The 22,331-nt window shown below is 39.7% G+C and overlaps 1 protein-coding gene and 1 long non-coding RNA gene across 3 annotated transcripts in view; one reads left to right on the top strand and one right to left on the bottom strand.

The window, feature by feature from the left end:
• The window catches only part of LOC128892904 (zwei Ig domain protein zig-8-like), a 242,943-nt gene that overhangs the window by 160,927 nt on the left and 59,685 nt on the right, over positions 1–22,331 (bottom strand). The window lies entirely within an intron of this gene.
• Positions 14,229–16,432, top strand: LOC128892906 (uncharacterized). Its single transcript, XR_008461199.1, has 3 exons — positions 14,229–14,556; positions 14,629–16,179; positions 16,272–16,432. It is a non-coding gene; the product is annotated as an uncharacterized LOC128892906 (long non-coding RNA).

The raw sequence follows: 22,331 nt of genomic DNA, 5'->3' as shown, positions 1-22,331 counted from the left end.
TTGGAGTGCAAAATTCACAAAAATATGATGCTTTCCTACTTAACTACATCGTGATGTTTCAAGTGATAAATTATTAAAAACAGACCTCTCAATAATTCATATTTTTATATTGCAAATTTCATTATTTTCGAATTAAAAATTTCGCAACATAGACATTTCATGTACATTGCAAACTTCATTCTTTCCGAAATGAAAATTTCGTAACATAGACATTTCATGTATATTGCAAATTTCATTCTTTTCGAAATGAAAATTTCGTAACTTGGACATTTCATGTATATCGAAATTTCAATCGCTCTCCTCTTTATGAACAAAACTAAATTTATTAGGGAAAGGAAATATCCTCTACCTCAACGCCTTATTTCTGAAATGATCATCAAGATTATAAAATTCAGGATGTTGGTTAGAAGATTGATCCAGGAAATCTTCAAACAAAAATAAAATAAAAGTAAACGTGTCCATAAATATTCATACCCCTATGTCTATCGAAGAAAATCTGGATTTAAAACGATGGATTTAATGTTTCCAACTAAATTTTTCATTACAATTTTCATTGCAAGTAAACATTTATTTGGAAACATCAAACCTATAATTTAACTAAGATAAATTCTTGTAATAGACACAGAGGGAATATTTATCTTCTAAACATACTTCACTATTTTTTCTGCAAAGTTTATGATGTCCTCCCATAAATAATCCCTAAAGTGACCCAGAAAGTTTCGTTTCACGCCAGAACACTCTGTTAATAGCCGTCGGTGTCTATACGCCTCCCCAATAACGCGACTCGGCCCCGCTGTACACAGTCGGACCCGATTCGAACAGGTTTCCATTCTCCCTGCACAGGGGCGGTTCCGGGGTAGTCGAAACATTTTCCTAACAATGCGAGTCGCACGTGCTTGGCCTACGGTAGCCGAAGGTCGCTGGTGATACGCTCCTTCCTATTCGAAACTCGTTCCCAGCGTTCTATATACCTCCGGGGATCCCCGGCACGGATTCGCGATTCCTGGGGAACCGCGAGCATCCGGGGCAACCATAATTCGAGGGCTGAGTCTGGAGATGTTTAATGCAAACTCATCGATTCTCCAAACCCTCGGACATTTTTCTCCCCCGTGGAAGCCTCTCTAAGGGGCTCTCGCGAAAGATTGCGGCGAAGATTCTATGAGTGATGGCGGCTCATAAAGTCGGATGTACGCCGCGGTCTGGCCCTACGTTTCCGTAACGTCGTCTTCTTTGCCTTCTAAAACCACCCCTTGACCCGGGTCGAGCGACCCGGCGGATCCAACGGTGATACATCGACCCGGGGAACGACACTCGCGGTTCTTGATTAGCCGCATAATTTTTTCCCGCCCATCCGGTATAATGTCGCCGCTGATGCAGGGAGGGTGCTTCGTTTCTGGCTGGGAGACGCTGGCGGAAGATGATTTCGTTACCCTCTAGTTTTTCGGAGATCGTTGACGCAGAGATTCATCTCGTCCACGGTACGAATATTTATCTTGTACGTCGTTGAATTATTATATAAACGAGTGTCGGATTTTGGATTTATTTTCTGTGTCGAACTGTTTGCTGTGAGTTTAACTACATTAGGGGTTGGTAAATAATTTTTGGGGGAGTTTGATGGTATGAGTGTTGGTTCTTGTAGGTTAAGAGGTTGACTCGAGGGATTATTTATACATTTGTATGTGGAATAGAGAAATCTATATTGTGTCAATCTGAGATTGTAAAATATATTTTCATTAAATTAGGGGTTAGTAAATAATTTCTGTGAAGAGTCTGATGGTATGAATGTTGGTCCTTGTAGGTTAAGAGGTTAACTCGAGGGATTATTTATGTATTTGTATGCAGAAAAGTCTGTACTATTTAGAATTTATAATATATAAATTGATCCAGAAAATTTTATTTTAACAGTTCAACGTAGAAAACAAATCCAAAAGTCTGACACTCGTTTATATAATAATATTGTATTGTATTACAATACAATACAATTATATTGTAACGATGTACAAGATAAATATTCGAACCGTTGCACGAACATATAAATTCAACATTTACAGAATTAATAATACAGAATTCTTATACAGAATTTATAATATATAATGTATATTTCAATTTTGGTTAATGTCCTGTCTCGAAGGACATATTTTTCAGGTCGCTTCAGGCAGCTTCTATTTCTTCTATTTTCCACAAAGCTTGAGTACCTCCTAACTTTTTCAAATTTCTGTCTCGACGTTCATCTTATTCAAACAATTCGTAACCACATCATACTGTTATACCTTACGTTACAACTTCTTTATCGAAGCAGCCCATAATTTATTTCTGCTCCCAGCATCGGAATATGCGATAATAAGGCCACGTTGTGACGGAAAGAAAACACTGTAACGACTTCGTTAGGCCGCCCTCTTTAATTTCGTTTGTCGGTTGGAGGGAAAAAGATTCATTTCGTACACGTTTCGGAGCTTATCTCGGAAAGTCGTGATTACGCGTGAACGGAACGTCTACATCGAAGGAGTCTCGTTTTCGCGAATACCGTCGAAACGATTATTATTATTATAACACTGGCGGCGATCGTTAGATTTTTCTCGGGTAACGTCTCGGAAGTTTGAAGAGAATAGCTTTGGGCAAAATTTCCCTTCTATGGCTGTGTTCGCCCCTTCGAACGGTTTAACTGTATTTAGGCTTTCCCATTTAAATGGTTCAATTTGTATATCATTGACCTTCGACTCCCCGCACTCGCAGCTTTTTCCGATAAAATTCATGTTGCGGAGATAGGCTCGCGAAATTTATAAATACATTTCCTGGTAATTGCAACAGTTTCTTGTTAATAAAGAACTAAAACTAATTGTCACACCATATTTCTGTTTCTCGTTATTTGTAATGTTTCATAAAAGACAAACTACTATAGTTCGTGTCATTATTACAATATGTTTCTGATTCTCATTCTATGAAAAATGTTTCATGAAAGAGAAACTATTACAAATGTGACAAACTTTCAAATTTCTATAATTATTGCACCATATTTCTGTTTCTCATTATTTGAAACGTTTCATAAAAGACAAACTACTATATTTCATATAATTATCGTACTATATTTCTGTTTCCCATTCTCTGAAACGTTTCATAAATACAAACTGTAATATTTTTCTTCAAAATTCCTATTTCGTTGATTGCCATTTGTATCGGAGCAACTGCTCGAACCCATGTCGAAACGCTTATGGATACAGTACGTATGCGAGTGTAATTTCAATGTATGTACCATATGTGACACATACTAAATTACCATGTTTTGTGTTATCTGCAGAGTACTCAATTCGGTTTGCATCGCAGGAAATTTACCTACGTTTTCGCTGCAAACAAAATTAATAACCGAAATTAACTAAGCATATTATGATGAGTAGATTGCGGATGTTTACTCATTTTTGGCGAGTGAAAATATGAGAAAATGTACGATGATGCGCATGCTTGCTAAAATATATAAAATACGTGTTGCACTGTTGTGAAGACAAGACACACTTTCATTTAAATCAAGCAAAACATCGGAGGCAGAACATAGAAAAGGAGCGTGCGATAACTTCTCCATTCGATCTCGTGAAACATGGCAACAACGCAAGTGCGCGTACATTTGCACAGTACGTACGAGCACTGAGACTCTTGAACGTCGACTTTACAACCAGTCTTCTCCTGGCACGTGAGGGAAGCACTTCACCAGCAACAAAATCTATTCGTGATTCACGAGCATCGGTGCGCCAGCAGCGACCAAACGCGCGAATCGTTTCGCCAAAGTAATCCCGCGGATTGCCGTAGGAAAATATTTACAAGGAATGGCACATGATATTTTCTTTATCGCCAATCGACCGCATAAACCGCGTCTACCCGCGCGTGAGAGAAATATTTTGCGGTCGCCGTTCTCCCTCCTCTTCGCGCGAAACCGCACGTCGAATTCGAAATACGATTCAACCACCGCGGTATTCGGATGTTCGTCGTCAAACATAATCGATGGTTCCGGTCGTAAAGGAAAAGATTCGAAGATTCTGTCAACACAGAGAGTGTTCTCGACAGTAGCACGTGTATTTTATTAACATTTAAGGTGATGGTTTTCCCTTTTCATGGATGACGAGATATTTTTTGTGCAATTGCCTACAATAATTTATTCGAAGCTTTCCATTTGGTTACCAGTGCTGTAACGCTAACTATTAAAAGAATGAACACAGAAATTCATTACTAAATTGTTCGCACTGAATTCTGCGATGTTAATAATTTTTATTATACTGGTAAATGTCTTTTTAAAATTTCACAATTTCATTTAGAATATTACTGGTACTTCATCTTCACATGACTGACTCCATTTAAAATAATAATCATCCTACGTATTAATTATCCACATTTCCATATGAGTTGCGTATGCCTGTCGAGAAATTCTTGAACAAAGTAAATAAATATTCGATTGTTCGCGAAAACGGAAGACTCCCGCGGCTGCCAGCACGAGGGGCGGCAGACCACGACGAAACACGCTGTCTTCGGCAAAGGGGACGTCCCGGAGTACTCCCGCAAAAAGACTCCTCGAGGTTTTCCATGTGTCGTCGTGTATCTCGTGTGTTTCTCCCCGTTTTGCCCGTTTTCGCGTGACTTTTTCCACAGCGTTGGCAACATCCGCGCGGTCTCCAAATGGCACTCCGTTCGCGCAAGAAACACGATTTATACGAGCTTTCTGGGGCTTCCTTTTAATTCGCGCGAGATTTACGAATCCGTGCTGCCCGATTTTTGGAACCCGAAACGACCACTCTGGTTATTGGCGAAATTGAATCGGAACGTGTTCCACTTTCTGCTGTTTGCGCGAAACAGATGTTGAGAAGAATGTTGTTATTGTTATTGCTACACGTAATTTGTCGGTAAAATTTACTTTCTAGGTCTTATATGAACAAGATAATTGAGAAAGGCATGAAAAGTCGATCGATAGTCGTTTCGAGTGATGAAGAATAGAATGTGTGTCATTAAGATTTGTATCTAGCGATGAAATTGACTTTTCGAATTTGAAAAGAACACTTGAGAGAGACAGCTATCTTGGTATCTGTGATAACCAGAATGTTTAATCACTACAGTATTGTCTCGTAATAAGCAACTTGGTCAGGACCGGGCAAGTTGCTTATTCCGAGACAATACTGTATCTCCAATGGTAAAGAAGAGATAAATTGTCAGAAATACTTGATCACACAGTGGATGATGAGAATCAATAAAAAAATATTATGAGATTCTATATGAGCATCGATGAGGGAGTGATCGAACGAAAAGAAGGAAATGGATATTATTAGCGAAGACAAGAGTTCCTCCGAGGTCTTGCCAAATGTTAAATCAGTCCTGCCCTCTGAGAATCAATAGGGAAGATTTTTATAGGCAGAAGCAAGAGCCTGGAATAGTTAAAGCCCAGACGAGGTGAATGTGCCAAGGAAGGCAGCAGACCATGAAGAAACCTCCTAAATTCGACCATTTTTGCAGAAGTGTGTCTCTTCCCATTCTTGCTCCTCTCCTTCGTGCGATTCCACTTCGCCCGATGCTCTTTCATCCTTTCTGATTTTCATCGCTGTATTGGTACAGTCTCGAGTGTCTTCGTTCTATAAAAGTGCCTCGCGGATTGTCTCCCATTAAAATAAATTGTAGCCATTTTTTTTTTTGTTCTCAGGACACGAAGTAGGTCAATCTTTTTCAATTTCCTCCATCAATATTTAATCTTAAGCTTCGGTGAACGTATCGAATAATCCCCGGTGACAAGATCGAAAGTTGTCGCGTTCGAGTCTACCAAAATTCGAACTTCCTACAAAGATGGCAGTACGTAAGTCTCTGTCACGTATGAGATTTAGCTCTGACCTAGTTAGTTAAACAGCGAATATTAGTATGGAGGTAGAAGACGATGCGTGAGCAGCCATGAAGTTGATTTCCCATAAGGGGGAGATTTCCCGTCGCTCGAGACAGTTCAGTAACTCCTGTTTCCTGAATTTGGGAGTCTTTTTATCTGGAGAGGTGCGACCAATTTTGTTTGAATTTTGGTTAAGGGAAGATTGAAACATAGAGTCGAAATTTGAAGCAGACAATAAATTTCCGAATCCAAGCTCACCCAATTTTGTTGCAGTTTCAATTAAAGGAAAATTGGAAACCTAAGCTCAAAATTTGATTAATAACAAGTACCAATGTACATATATACAGTGTGTCCCATAATTATTCAAACTCTCCATGTCTATTGAAGACGTTTATCCTAATTATACGATAGGTTTAATGAAATAACTTTTTCATTACAAATAAATAGACGTACATATAAGATTCATGTAGTTACGCACATATAGTCACTGTTAAAGGTATTCGTACAGCAACCCATTTAAAATAAATATTTCCTGTACGAATACTTAATACACTGACTGTATTCGTAACGCAACACTTATTTGGAAATATGAAACCTCATCATTTAATTTAGACAAACTTGAATAAACATAGACTGCGCCAGTACCTGCGAGTGTATACCATACGCCTGGCTGTATACCATCAGGGTACCAACCCTCTATCCGAAACGGACGATAAGCTTCGAGATCCGAGCTCCCAAACGCAGAACCGTTCATCGAGTAATCGCGGTCAGAGGTTTCGCGTATAAAACGCGAGAAGCTGGGTCGAGGCGGCTTCCACGAGATTTCCTGGGTCCGCGAGCCAACGGGAAACCGTCTGCCAAACGAGATGTTCGAGCGACAGAGGGGTGAGGAGGGGGTGGCAGAGCGACGGATTACCGCATGCGAGGTTAAGCCTTTAGGCAAGACGAAATAGCTGCGCATTTTTACGCCGAGCGACGACCAAGGCGACGCTCCCTTTGAGAGACGCCCAAAAGAAAATGAGTAAATATAGGCGGCAGCCTGGTTTCCTCGCCGCGGCTTCGCGGCTGGCTGAAGCGTAAGCGTCTTTAGAAACTACAACCCCCGCTCCCGACCGCCATCGTCGCCGCGACCCTTTCATCCCTTCTCGCGACGACGATTCCTCCGCCAAGCGAAGAAGAAGAAGAAGAAGAAGAAGACTCGACTCTTTCAGGGCCTCGTATCCCTCCCCTGCGTCTTATATTCCACGTCCGACCGCTGAAAGGAGAAGATCCACGACTCGTTCGCTTCTTCGCGGCCGGGAAAATCTCGTTGGCACGGGGACAGGAAGCGAACCGACGGGGTCATTCGATGCCGTTGATAAATAGCCGCGCTTTAAAGGCCGGAAGACGTAGCGCGGTTGAATCCCTTGGTCACTCGATGAAAAGGAGGACCGACGTTGCTCGCGCGACCGAATAAATAACGAATTACGAACCGCTAGATGGCTTTGGGAGCGGGGAGAAGGATTTTTTCCGCTCGTAAATAATGCCAGCGCGAGGGAGAACGTCAGATGGCTGTAAATCGTGGCTGTCGTCGCGAGCTGGATCACCCTGGATGCCGGGGTGTGTAGTACTAATATATGGGGAACCACTTTGCTGTTGGATCGGGGACGCAAAAACAATGAAGAAAGTTCGTATAAATGTATGCACTCGTCGACCTGGTTTGCGCATTTTTGTAGGGAGGTTGGTTTGGTCCGAAGGTACTCTGAGAGCAGAAATTATTATCGATAATTAATAAGTAGACTGGGGATTTTATGTATAGTAATGTTGAATATATTCTACAATTATTTTGATAATATTACTCTTTTTTATTGCATGAGTGCATACACCTTTTGGTTATGTTTAGAATATATTTATTTTATTAGCTTGTTTCATTAATGACTAAAATTTGCAATTTATTCATAACTGTAGTTTGAAGAAATGTAAAGAATAGAAATTCATTCCGTGGCTCTATATTCGGTAATTAATAAGTAAACTTGGGGTTTTATGTACAGTAATATGGAATCATGCAAAAAATGTACGAAATATATGTTGAATATATTCTACAATTATTTTGATAATATTGTTCTCTTTTATTGCACGAGTGCATACGCCTTTTGACTATATTTGACATTTATTTATTTTATTAGCTTATTAAATTCATTTATTACTCTAGTTTGAAGAGACACTTACATATTTGCGATGCATCTATACAAACTTTAGCGTCCATCAACGTCGTCGTAGCTCGAATAATAAAGAAATATTGAAAATTACAAAAATAAAAACATGAAACTTAGATATCGATTTTGTTACGAAAGGGAATTATATTTCTAGAGATTTAATAAAATTATTAGATTTAATAAAATTTCTATACAACCCCCTTAAGAAACTTTCTTCCCCGTTCAGTCATTCTGCAATTACTGGAGATATCAAACACACGTCTCGCACTCTCTTCCAATAATAATTACAATCATAAATCCAAATCATAAATCGATTAATGCCGTCTCGATTCAATGCAGTCTAAGATCCACAAAACTTTCGCCATTGCTCCGGCTGTTCCCGATCCAACCCCCGAAGTGGGTCCCCGCACGTCGAGATACACCCTGTACAAAGAAACTGCGCTCGCGTTCGCCGATAAAACAACGCTCGCGAGCGCCACTTCCTTTTTCCCGGTGGCTCACGGGAAATGTAAAAGGCAGCACACAGTTCGACGCATTCGATACGGCATCGGCACCGCGGTTCCCTCTCGCCTCTCGATCGTTGCACTAGGTCAAACGAGGAGAGAAGAAGCTGTGTACTTTTTGATAGCATTGTTCGACGTGTTTACGCGATACCGCCGCGCGTTGAAGTTTGATTGGATCAACGTTCCCTCCCCGGCACGGGCGGCGGCGTTTTGCTTGAGAAACACTAGAGCCTCCTCTGGGGAAGAGTGCGCTAAAGTGACTGGAAACTTTTAGGGGAGGGAACTCGACTCGCGAGTCCGACTACACGGACAGAGTAAAAAAGTTTCTGTAATAACGTAAAGGTGACGATGAATGTTGTTTTAACCGATCGCAATATCGGAGTGGTAGACTCTTAAATTGATGTAGAGGTCTTGTAGGATCTGAACTTCAGTGACCATCAAATTTTTACTGAATGAATATCTCATTGGTGTGATATCTTTGATAATGGCTTAATTCTTAGATTGGTGGTCTACTTGAAAAGTGGTCGCAAGTGTCAGAATAATTATGAAATACAATAAAATAACGTGTTACTTGAAATAATATTTGAGTACTTTGAAAGTATGTCGCCTCGAGGGCATAATAGGGTGAATTGGTGTGTGCGGAGTCTGATGGGCGGGTGTTGGACCGAAAAAGATTCTTTAAAGAGGCGTCGAGTCGAAAAAGGTTGCGGGAACGTTGGGCGAGATTGAGAAAGCACTCCGACGAGCAGATTCCTCCTCCCAGCGGTGTGTTTTTGCCAAATACGTGTGTTGCGAAAGGTTCGCACAGTTTCGGCGCACGTGCGCTCGTTTCGTTTGGCAATGGTTCGCCTCTGTTTGCAGGGATTAAGATTACGTCGGAATAGTTTCGTTTCTTCACTGCTTTATTATTACCTTCCGCGCACCGCCCCGAACAAAGTTACTTCGTTACCCAGGAACTACAATTACCGCGGCTGTGCGCGCTTGTAATGAGGTCCACTTGCTTTAACTTTCGCGATGAAGACCGCCGTTTTTCCATAACGCAGCTTCCACCTTCCCCCTCCGCCGCCACCTCGGAGAGCATTTCAGTCTGGAGAGTCAGTTTTCAAGTATTATTTCGAATACTTTTTAACAAATTCCATGAGAAATTATTTCTTGGTGTTAAGAGTATACATCATTTATTTTTAATAGAAATTTTCTTTTATTAAGGAATGTTCAATAATATTAACGTCAAAAAAATAGAAACATGAAGCTCACGTATCAATTTTTTACTATAGCAGGTGTATTTTTAAAGGTTTAGAAAATTGAGAAAATTCTTCCCTATAGACCAGTGGATTTGAAATAATTTTAAACTCCTCTTTTAAAGAACTTTCCTTTGCCAGAACGTTCTACGCCAATAAATGATAATGGTACACGCGATCAGCAGTGGTATCAGCGCTCAGACAATGGTGCGTGAATACGACACCGTTCACACGTCATGAATATTAAATACGGTTAATTGTTTAGAGATTAAATTTATTCAAGTCAGTGAATACGGGTAATGGAATACTTGGAAGAGCCATTACCCTTTACACACGTCTATTTACATAAAACCTCAGCCTATGAGGATCGAGGGAGCACGGGCTGAAAGGGTTTTCACGTCTCTTTGGCTACTCTTCAGATTTGAATTAATCAAGCTAATTATGCGACTCGCAAGTTTCGCCCGAGTTCGCGGCGGCGGGCTCTCCTTCGAGATTTAAAGAACTAATCGTCGTGCTTGCGCGTACAGTGTTCATGCAGAAAATTGAAACAACTCCGAGTAACGACTTTTCAACAGTTCAAGCTACGAAGAAAATTTAAAAACAACTTTTACGAGCGTAAAGCGGCATTAAACGAAAAGGGAACAAAGCTGCTGAGCCTTTCGGAGCGCTTCAGTAATCAGAATTCAACTTAAATGCTCTCGTAATTATGGCAAAGCCTGCTAAAACTTACTTTGAGGGCATCATCTTTGAGTTAAAATTAAAATTAAAAAATTCTGATGCTTCTTTTTAGGAGAATATCTATAGCACTATAAATATACTATAGAATTAATAATTATACTATAGAATTGACTTTGAGGGTATCATCCTTGAGTTGTAATTAAAATTAAAAAATTCTGAAGCTTCTTTTAGTTTCTGAGAAGCATATTTATAACACCATAAATATACTATAGAATTAATAATTATAATACATTATAGAATTGACTTTGATGGCATCACCCTTGAGTTCTAATTAAAATTAAAAAATTCTAAACCTTCTTTCGTGGAGCATATTTACAGCACCACTCGTATTTTAAAATGTTTCGAACATTTTAGTCGATACGAATGAATAAATTTCAAAGAACTTTAATCCTCATTACTTACCACATCCTTTCGGATTCTAGAATTAATCTCTTTCATTTCCACCAAGAACTTCGAAACGTTCAAAAATATAGATGGTGGTATTGTTATGCTCCATAGTTTAGTAACTGTAGGGCGATCCTCAAGCAGATACGAGTCGGATCTTGTCCAATCAAGACTCCAGAGATTCGGGAACTCGCTGGAATAATGTAGCCAAGTGGTCGGTTACTTTCTTACAGCGCGGAGAAGCACAGTATTGGCGAGCGCCGGTTGAAGGCAATTCGATGTTCCCCAAAGCTGTTGCAACTATTCCGGAATCCCTAGCGTCTACACAACAGCCGTTGTTAACAACTACGCTATGTATGAGCCGAAGCAAATTAAACCAGACACGGTCTCGCCTTCCAGCGTTCGCTTTCCAATATCGTTTGAAACAGTTATTTGCGGCATTCTTGCGTTATCAGGTGCAAACGCGGATCGGGCGTGTCTCGGCTTTCAATCCGCGGAAAAATTGAACCGAGTCATGGACAAATCGCTTCAGAGGAAGGTTAAAAAAAATACGAATCTATCAATGAACATCACTGTTGTATTTGTATATATACTTTGTATTCCATTAGGTACGTAAATACGTAATGACACTGGTTTACAAAATAAAGAAAAAATATGTACATTCAATACCACAATTCTTTTTCCTGTGTATTTTGGCCTGCTAAACTCGAAAATCGCAATGAAAAATTTTTCTATGGATTTTTGTCCATATCTCGAATTAGAAACGTCCGATTGAGTCGCGCAAGGAGCCATATTAAAGGTAATTGAATTTACAACAACTGCTTCTTACATTGTTTTCCAATCGGTTCGATAGTTTAAGTGTTACAGGCTAATATGTATGAAAAACTGCGATATTTCGGCTAAAGTAGAACACGATCGTTCTTCTATCGCCATGCAAAACTAAAGAGTGTTAAATTATGTCCAATTTCTCATTGTTTACGTATAGATAACACTTTTACTAAACTTTACAAAAGAATCCTAACCACGTCTCGATGGCAGTCGCGCGGGAGCTCACTTAGCTGGAAGTTAACGGTGTTTAATACCAGCAACCGCCGGAGAGATTAACGAAGGGCTCAAAAGGGGAAGCGCGACGGTTCCTTGAAGTCTCCACGTGAATACGGTCCAGGTTATTATGAAAGGATTGCCATGGGTCGCCTATTTCGCGCCGCGTTTTCCCCCTATTTCTCTACATCGAGCCTATTAATATTCAAAACACGCGTTCGCCCGAGCTCTTCCGTAATCGTTCGAGTCGCGAAAATCCGGTGGCCAGGAAGTTGCACGACGTGGAACAGATTAAAGCCGCTTTAAGCTGCCCCGGTACACCGGAAGATCGACGCACTCGACGAAATAACAATGGCGCGGGGGAGGGAGAGTTTAATCCTGCGGCGCGTCAGCCACCTTAATTGCGTCATAAAATTCCGGCGTTGTCCAACAAAAGGACTCGACGATCGGAAGTTGCTTCCGACAAGGATTCCCCAGGTGAAACTCGGAATTTTTAACGAGCATCTGCATAGCGATCGAGCTTCGAATACCGAAGCCAATGGTCATAGTTTCCAAGTCGTACAGTTAATGGCGTTTTGAATATTTAACGGGAAAGTTTGGGAAGAACCTAATTCATTGCTGAGAGAGTATAGTGATTGGTAAGATGATTGTATACTAGGAGGACGTTCTTCTTGGTAAAATTTTTGTTGCTGATAGCATTTTCGTTGCTGATTTATTTTTATGTTAGTGTTATCTATCTAAAATTGAACGTTTGAGTTTCGTCAATATTGCATTTGATTGTTTAATAGAATCTGGTCTGGATCGTAAATCGTCCTCAGAAAATTATTACTATTTATAGAATTAAGACATATGGTTGATAAAAAGTACCTATTCGAAACTGTTATTCAGAATCCGATCTCACCATGTCAATTTAACTATTCGTGTTCCATTTATAATAATACTAAATGCACACAATTTTTGCCAGAAGGTTAATTCTATACTTCAATTTTATAATTTATAATTTCATAATTGACAACAGTCATTAAGAATCCAATCTCACCATCTGAATTTGAGTACTCATGTTCCACTTATAACAATATTAAATGAACACAATTTTTATCAGAAGCTTAATTTCATACCTCGAATTAAGCTAGTGGAACACAGTTATATTTTTCAAAGCTTTTTGAAAATTCTGTTCCACTGTGGCCACGTTCGATCGGTGAACGCTCAGCGCCGAGTGATTTTAGGTCGACTGCTTTAACGGAAAGCGTTCTCTCGCCGGCTACAGTTTAACGTTATACCTTTACTCGGTTTAACGTACAATCAAGCATTCATCGTTCGAGAGAACTATGCAAATGCTGCCCGATACAGCTTCCCGGTGCCAGGAGCGAACAACCTCTGCAACTTTGTTTTGCAATTCAGCATTTTAAAATGCGCGTATTGCTGATGCATGGCGCTGTTGTTATCAAATGTCTACTCGACAGGATAGTGTACTGTTTTTAAACGAAACAACCTGCAAACGTAGGAAGCTGCTTGGAAAATGGACGATATAGTTGCTTGAATTGATTGTGGTCCTGTAGTAGGCCATTAGATTTTTAAAGAAAATTACTGGGATAGGCATTAGTGTTACTGTGACAAGTACATTAGAGAGGTAGGTGTCATAGATAAAATTCAAGAATTTTTTCCCGAGATTTAGAGATACTTTAATATTTGAATCTGACAAATATATATTCTTTGTTGTTAAAGAATTCTTATAAATGGTCACGATACAACGAATCTCCAGAAATAAATTTGACAAAATTATAACGATAATGGAGAATACTGTCTACGATCCTAATTTTTTATTTCGTTGTTAAAAACTAAAGTGCAACTGCACAATCAAAACAAACGCCATGAATAAATAAATACCCTAGAAAATACTAAAATATTCTTTTCAGCAAACATTAGTATATTAATTACAAGTTTTCGAGGCTGTCCAAATATTAAGGTGACGGTAAAATTAAATGGAACAAATAAACACTATATATTTATAAACTAGACCGAACGCTTCAATGCAATATACGTTTCAATTATTTTATCCCGCATTCCAGACGTGGTTACAGTGTCCCAAAGTGAAAAATGTAAAGTGTCCGAATATTAAATCTCCTCGCCGGTGCCTGGGAACAGCCGATTAAGTGTTAACCGTGTGCACGTAGCAATTTCAACCGGCTAAATATTTAAGCGACGTCACCGGGAGCGGTCGAGTAGAAACTGCATCGCGCGCGGGTTCATTATTTGCGTCCGCGCGTTAGAGGATACCGTTTAGACGATGTATTGTTCCGCGTTGGTCGGATTAATCATAACGAAACTCGGTTAGAGCCGGACGCGAATTAATGTCCCGCGATCACGGGAACGTCGGGTTTTCCGCGACACCCGGAATCGATAACGAGGCCAAACGAAACCGGATGCCAGCCCCGGGCCGGGTATTAATCATAGGTATCTTGGATAATCTCACGAATTTCGGCGATGGACCTGTGCACGAGCGAGAAACTAGAAAGGGGAAGGGAGGAGGAGGGAAGAGTTGAGGTGGGATCTTCCGGGCGTCATCTTCAGCTCGACTTGGCCTGATTATATCCTATCCCACTCGCTGAACCGTAAGTTAATGCACCGGCAGCGGCACTGGATTTATGATATTCCCTGTTAACTGCAGAACTCATTTAACGTAGCCCCGAGCCAGAGCTGACGCGCAAAACCGAAAGCGGGTTCCTCGCTTGTCGAGCGAAGTCTTCTTACGCGCGACCGAATGCGCTCGATAATGTCCAGAATGAATTCGGAACGTGCAATGCCGTAGGTTTATGGACACTCATGTTCGGCAACCGAAGGGATTATAAGTAGATTGAGGTAGGTAGATTGAGCGAGATTGAGACATCGTGGATGGAGCACGAGAGACTCGCGGGAAGATATTTGCTGGTAATTCTAAGAGGCGTAGATGTATGGATTTTTAAAAAATATCGGTTTATAGGGAATGATAAGACGGAACTTTTTTATATGTATTGTTTCTTCATGCGACGTTTAGTTTCAGAGATAAAAATTGAAAACTAAGAAGACCTTTTTCATGAGATCTCGTAGTGGTCTGATCCTGTTGCTGTTTTCTTAAGAAAAAAGAAAACAACAGTCGAACAATTGAATTTAAAAAAAATATCAGTTTATTGGGAATGGTAGAACGAAACTTTTTTATATGTATTGTTTTTTCATTCGACGTTTAGTTTCAGAGATAAAAATTGAAAACTTATTGGTTACGCGATTCTTATTAGTGTTTAATCGGAGACTGAATGTTACTACATATATGCATTGTAAATATTCAGTTAATTCGGAGATGTACATAGTTGATGCATTTGAAAGTTTCAGATTATTATAAGGATGTTTTTCGAAGGGGGGAGGGGAAGCTTAAATAAACGCTCGATCGCTGTCAAGCTTGAAAATCGAATCACGCCCCCGAACCTCTGGCCACGAAATTCCAATTCCCGGTCCCGGAAATGGTGTTGTCCCTCGAATGGAGTTCGATTCCGAATTAGGAAGCCACCTGCCTCGTATTGCGCGGGGCCGTACAATTTTCGCGCAATAGAATAATTCCGCTTATGCGAAAGGTGACCGGAGTCATCTGTACTTTCAATTTATTTTTGTGACATTGTGCATATCGGTTTAACACTAAACATACTTTATTTGTAATTGGTGATGGGTGAAATGTCTAGTCTTAAAGACACTTTTTTCAATTAAATGCGAAACAATAGTGTTCAACAAAATTTTATGTGGAATTAAAATGAATAATGCATGAAATAATATAATATAGTTGATATATTCCATATAAGACATTTTTCTGATTTTAAAAACCAAATGTATCTAATAAATTATTAACATTAAAGACTACATCAGCGGTAATATTTTTCTTAAATCACTCTAATTTTAATATGATATCGTAACTGTGATTAGAGGTTTTCTAGACGAGGATTAACAATGCCGCTATCTGTTTCACGTGGACTCGTCGTTGGGGCCAATATCAACTCGCGCTAGATAGTAATTATTGGCCCGAATAAAGTCACGTTGGACGCGAACGGTATTTACTGATAATCATAAACTGGGACTCTTCCGTCGTGGATTACATCACGGTGAGTAAACATCGCCGGCTGTTGGAAACAGAGGGACCGTTCGGAACCGCACCGACTCCCGTGCTGCTATTTGTACTCTATGAACGCACTATGCTTGTTCACGGCTACCGTGTATGTACAACGCGTATCTGTAATAGACACTACCGCCAGAGCTATCGTATACTATTTCAACTAATGCTTGCGATATTAATTTATCGCAGTAGGGGGCGGAGGCGCTGTGATTTATCGACGATGACGTCCCACTGCAAAACCATGGCTTTGATATGGATATATACATGGAAAAATCATTCTAAAATTGTGTTTAAGTGTGATCAGTAGCTCGATTATTAAGTATCCAAGTTAAATATACATTTTTATAGGTGTTACCTTGATTTCATTCGTAGTATTTAATTTTTGGGGGTTGCGAATTAACAATGGTCCTTATTTAAGGGTTGGACTTGTTTTACAAGAAACATTATAAATTAAATGCATAAATTTAAGTATAATGCAACACACACACACACACGCACGCACACACACACGCGCGCGTCAATTATTTCATTTTCCATCATGTATAATCCATTGTGACTAAGTTAATGACATTATTATCGTCGGTGCAACATACAACCGATCTCGAGACGAACGAAGTCGACAGGAATTGTTCCCGATGGGCGTCGTACCGCGACTGGAAATATCGACCGCAGTTAAATACGAGTGATTATCGCGATTCTAACGACCGCTTCCAGCATGCCGTAAAAATCGCTCGACCAATACGACCCCGCGCTCCTTACGGTCGACGTTCATTGATAATAATTGGATGAGCACCGTTACGTTATCGCCTTCCAATAACCGCGATGGGCCGCGGGTATCGCCTCCGCCAACCTTGAGCCACTCAACTCGTCGCGAAGTCATTGCAAACACGACTTCGCCAACTTCTTAACGGCCTCGAGTGTTCCTCGATGCCAAGACATCTCGCCAATCATAATCTTCCTCCTCGCGACGCTTTCGTGCTCGAAATGCTCATAGATCCAGGGGTTCTTGAACTTTGGAACAATTAGTGTTTGTACAGGAACGCGTCATTTTTTAATGAGGGCAGTTTATGTTTCTGGGCGTGGGAGTATTTTATATTTCGACGAAGAATATTTAGATTTGCTTTGTATTATCCAGAGGATAAATTGTAGATGAATTGGTAAATTATTTTGAGCAGTTTCAGAGGATGCAGAGAACACGATTGCTGTCATTCCATTTATATTAACACTTTCAGATCTGGCGTCTGAAAATTTGAAGTTTTCCTAGAAAACTACACTGTTAGAAATTTTGTCTATTTTTTCCACACTAATTTAAGTCCAAGTAAAAAATTATTATAAATTACATTAGTATGGGAAAAGGAATAATTCAGGTGTGAAAGGGTTAAATCTACCCTCGTCGAATTAAAAAAAAAAACACACCCCGCCAAGTGCCAGCGATTATGGAATCGTTCGTTCTCTAATTTCTCGACTTTTCTCGACCGGTGTGACTCGATCGAGAATTTAATTATAATTCTGACGATTAAATTCACTCCGCTATCGAATGACACGCGACGCGCAATGAATGCGGTAACCGTGTCTAGTGAAATGGCCACACGATAGCGCTACCGCCTAATTAGCTCTACGACGGCAATTAATAGTAACCGAGCTCTTGTTCGCGGTGCGGTGAACGCTCAGCTTCCTCGTCTATCTCGTTTACTTTTCCCGCTCGAGAATATAACAGCGGGAAACGCACGTTTTGTCTGGAAAGTTTCCAAGCTTAATTCTTTTTTTTTTTTGTAGTTACAATTAAAAAATTGGTGTAAAAGGAACTCATATTGTTATATAGTACGTTGATATATTTCCTCTTAATCTGGTACATAGTTGTTCATTCTGCAAATATAATTGCATTTTATTTCATTATACTTTTTATATTTATTTTCTTACATTTCTATTTCTATTTTTCTTGTATTCGTTCTCAAAATGTGTATCTAATAAAAAATGTGCCCCACTCGATCTATTACAAAGTTGTTCGCTCTGCAAATGAAATTGCATTTTATTTTACTATATTTTTTATATTTATTTTCTAACATTTCTATTTCTATTTTATTCTTATCTATTCTCAAAATAAAAAATGTGTCCCTGTCTTTGCCCCAAAACCTTAATCAACAGCCCGAATGAACCCCTTTTTCTAAAAAATGCACTCTTTTTTATAAACCAGACGACATAGAGCAAATTGATCTTCGCTCCATTTGAAGATATAGTTTTCAATTTGCTGACTTCATTCTCTTACGCAAGGTTGCGCAACGTGAAATTAATTCTGCAACATTATTTGCTCTAGCTTGTTTTCCTCGTGTTGCATTCACGACGCGTTATCGCGATCGCGTTTTTCTGGATTTGCAACACATCTGACGAACGTATCGTCGACTCGCAATTATCCCTGGGGAAAGTCGCATTCCCCGATAAGGAAGATAAAGGGAACTGCGAGCTTCGACGTGAAATGGAGTAGTCTCCGAAAACGAGCCGGTCCACAAACCCTCACTCCGCCCGGCTTGGCTGCTATTCTTTTTATACTGGCAGCGAGTGGAAATTTTGCCGAGCCGGCAGGGGTGATTGGATTAACTTCCAGAAGAAGGGCGCAGCAAGGATAACGACAGGAAGGCGGGTTCTTTAAATAAAGTACCGTAAAAGGAAGAGAATGGACCCTTGGAGAACCCGGCAGCAACCATTTGGAGAATTTTCAAGACATCGGAACGCGCTACCTTCGTCGTCGACAGTTTATTTAATAACAGGAAAGCCCTTCCTCGATTGCTATTGTTCTCGGTGTACAGGGACCAAGGTGATCTTTTGAAGGTACCACGGGTGATAAAGCCTTGGCACGCTTGCACAAGGTAGCAAGCTTTCGGATTTTATTGGCACGCGGCCAAACTCTACGTGGAAGTCATTGTATGATGAACGTTCGAAATACGTCAGAATTTTTTTAAATAAATTTATATTCAAAATGATTCGATGGCAGTGCTCTCTTTTCTTCTCAGTATAGAAAAATTGTACCTTATTTACAAAGGACAAAAATTCCCAAAGAAATGTAAACAAGAACTAACAAGACACTACAACCTTCAAAATATATATGTTTGATGCTAAATAGTATTTATAATTAATGTTAGATGTAAGAATTAGTTATTCTAACTGTAAGTCATTTATATTAAATATATTATGACTCTGTTATGTATATAAATGTTGAACTTGCATGCGGCAATAAATAATAATAATAATTCTGTAGCACTGCAGAAATATTTATCTAAATCAAAATAGAAGATAGTTATTGCAAAATAATTTTTGCTGGACCTTCAGTTATTACGATGTTACACACCAATGGAACTTGTTTTTCTTCGAGTGTGTTATGTTCAGGTTTACCAGGCGACAAAAAATATTAGATTAGTAGTACTTAACAGCTATGCTTCTAATGCGATACGATTCAACGAGTTTAATTGCATTCATTTTTTCGAGATAATAGAGATTGACGTTCTCCGTCAGTAACTACAGCTAATATTAAATTCAACTAATTTACAAGTCGTAGCTTGTTTAACCTTCATATTGTCTGCTGGATCGTTTGGATATCAAACTGTATATTGGTTACACAATCTACTTTCGCGTTGTTGATCTTAATTGACCGTGATTTACCGTATCAAGAAACATATAAATCAATTTATTGAAATACCTTGACGTCCCATTGACGCTCGTACGCGAACGGAAGTAAAGGGTTGAATATCTCTGCTTTCGTTGTGACAATACGAAAAAAAACGTTCAGGGGAAGAATTGTTCGACGCAAATGTGCAAATACCGTTAATAACAGGAAATTATTTATTAGTCATCCATCACCAAGGCCATCGATATATCTTTTTAATAAGTTGAGAGGTTAATTAGTCATTACAACAGTCACGCAGCAAATGAAAAGAAAAATTCAACGACATGCGATATGTTGACCTTCACTTAACCTTGAACTAGCTTGAATACTTCTTCGATGGCGATGAATGAAGATATTAAAGAAGTAAAATTAGATATTAAAAAATTGCAAGGCATTTACTTTGTCATTTCAAGTTGACAGTCTTGATAAGTGTCTTCAGTATCGTCACTGGTTATCAGAGACGTTATGTAATTGAGACTTGTACGTCATCTTACGTAAAATGTCGATGTATTATATTAACCCTTTGCAATTGACTTATATTAAAATACAACTAACTATTAATTGAAACAATAATACATCGAGGACATCAATGTTCGTAGATGTTTCTCTTTGAAGCAGAGTTTTTGATTTTACCGAAATTTACTATATAAATGAACTGGACTTGATTTTATAGAAAAATGCCTCGACAACAAAGGGAACGTGTACTCTGAAACAACAGAGGGTTAATAAAATAACGTCAAAAGTGCCTTAATGGTGTCTAGAAACTTCTGAAGGTTAGTTTCACCCCTGCGACCCGGTCCTCTTCGATCCAAAAGACAAAGAAGGTCCCCTAATTTCTACCACTCCACAAATATCCGCGGGATCGAGATAATCGTTGCGAGACGTTTCGCGGATGGTCCTCGAGGATCTCCTAAACGGCGGATTACCGTTGCAATCGGAAATCGTTGGTTCGTTCGACGTCTGGCCGGTCCTGTCTCCCATTCGCGGCCCATATCGTTTCCGTGGGATTGCCACGAACGAGGAGCAAACGGAGATTCCAGTGGAAAGTGTCGTGGAAACGCGACGACGAACGCGACGACACCGCGGAGCGGGGTAAGAGGGACGACAGCCGAGGGGATGAACTCTTGGACGCGTAGGGGTAGAAATGTAACGACCGTATTCAGCCAGGAGTGGTGCTGGCGATCGTCGTCACGTTCTGCAACGACTTAACCCTTAGCGCAAACAATTCTATGACAATTATGGATACGTTACAGCATGAGGATTTTACAAGGTATCATTTATTTTAGGAACGTTTATTTAACGAACGTTTCGTCGAATTTTGTAAATCTTTATAGAAACATTTTATTTTAATATATTAATATTTTATTAATATCTGATTTTATATTATACGTTGAATATTTATTATAAGGTAGCATATGAGAAGAGTTTTGCAAATCCTATAGAAACATTTTATCTTAATATATTGATTTATTGTATTATGTGTTAGCATACAAGGAAAATTCAGCTAATTTTTTTGGAAACATTTCATGTTTGAATAAAGAATATTCGTACTTTTATTTTCTTCGTAGGAATGAATTTAAAACTATCAAAAAATATTTAAATAAATTACATGTCGCACCGTCTAGAGGATAAGACATACTTTCATTTAAAATTCAATTCTTCATCTGAATCTCTACAAATATAAATTTGCATCCGCAGTCTAGCAATAACAAATCATAATTATTTAATCAACAGTAATTCATTTAAGCATAATGCATCCTTCACACAGAGTGCCCTAAGACTTTTCCCCAGTACTCCCCTAAAAATCGCCAATATTTCTCACATTGAATCCATCGAGGAAACACGAATGCTTCCAACGACTTTCTGCGCATACCAGTGTATTCAATTTTCTTGTTTCGAGTAGGTATCGGAACGTTGACCGAGAGTTACATGGTCGAGATTGTAGCAGTCGATTCGCAGCTAGTGGAGCGAAACGCTGGCTCAGAGAGAGGGTTAAAGAAGCCTCCATCGATATTTGAATGTCGAGATGTGCCGTGGGATGATTCGAAACCCGTATCGCGAGCCGGCCGTCTTCGGATCGCGTCGTATCGCCGCCGGATGGTCGCGATAACACTAAAACTTTATTCGGACGCAGTTACAGTGCGGAGGGCCGAGAACTGCGAATGCAACGGGGACGCGTTACGGTCCGAGGCAACAAGAATTGATGCCGGGTTCCGTCTGGATGGAAACGCGAACTCGAATGTCCCACTTAATGCGGACACTCGCCATAGCTCGATATTCCCTGGGAACAGTTCGTTTTTATTCGCGCTAATGGATTCCCAGACCGTGCTCGGTGTTTCCTTGTGCACCGAGGAGACGACGTTTCTCCGAAGAAGCGCGTAATGGTGATTACGCCATTATTAACCCTTTGTGCTCGATGACGTTCTACCGAGAACGAACTAGCAACTCTTCTTGTAGCTAACAAAATTATTTTAAGAAGACAATTCACCTTGGAAAACATTTTTATGTTGATAACAGTTGACTCGATATCAGATTCATTTGTTGGTGCATGTCACATTTATTAGGATGTCACAAATAAAATTATTTTAAGAGAA

This window comes from Hylaeus anthracinus, unplaced genomic scaffold (genome assembly GCF_026225885.1).
Source record: "Hylaeus anthracinus isolate JK02 unplaced genomic scaffold, UHH_iyHylAnth1.0_haploid 2, whole genome shotgun sequence".
Taxonomy (NCBI): Eukaryota; Metazoa; Arthropoda; class Insecta; order Hymenoptera; family Colletidae; genus Hylaeus; species Hylaeus anthracinus.
Note: the sequence above shows the minus strand (reverse complement) of the source record. Positions and strands in the feature narration are given on the sequence as shown.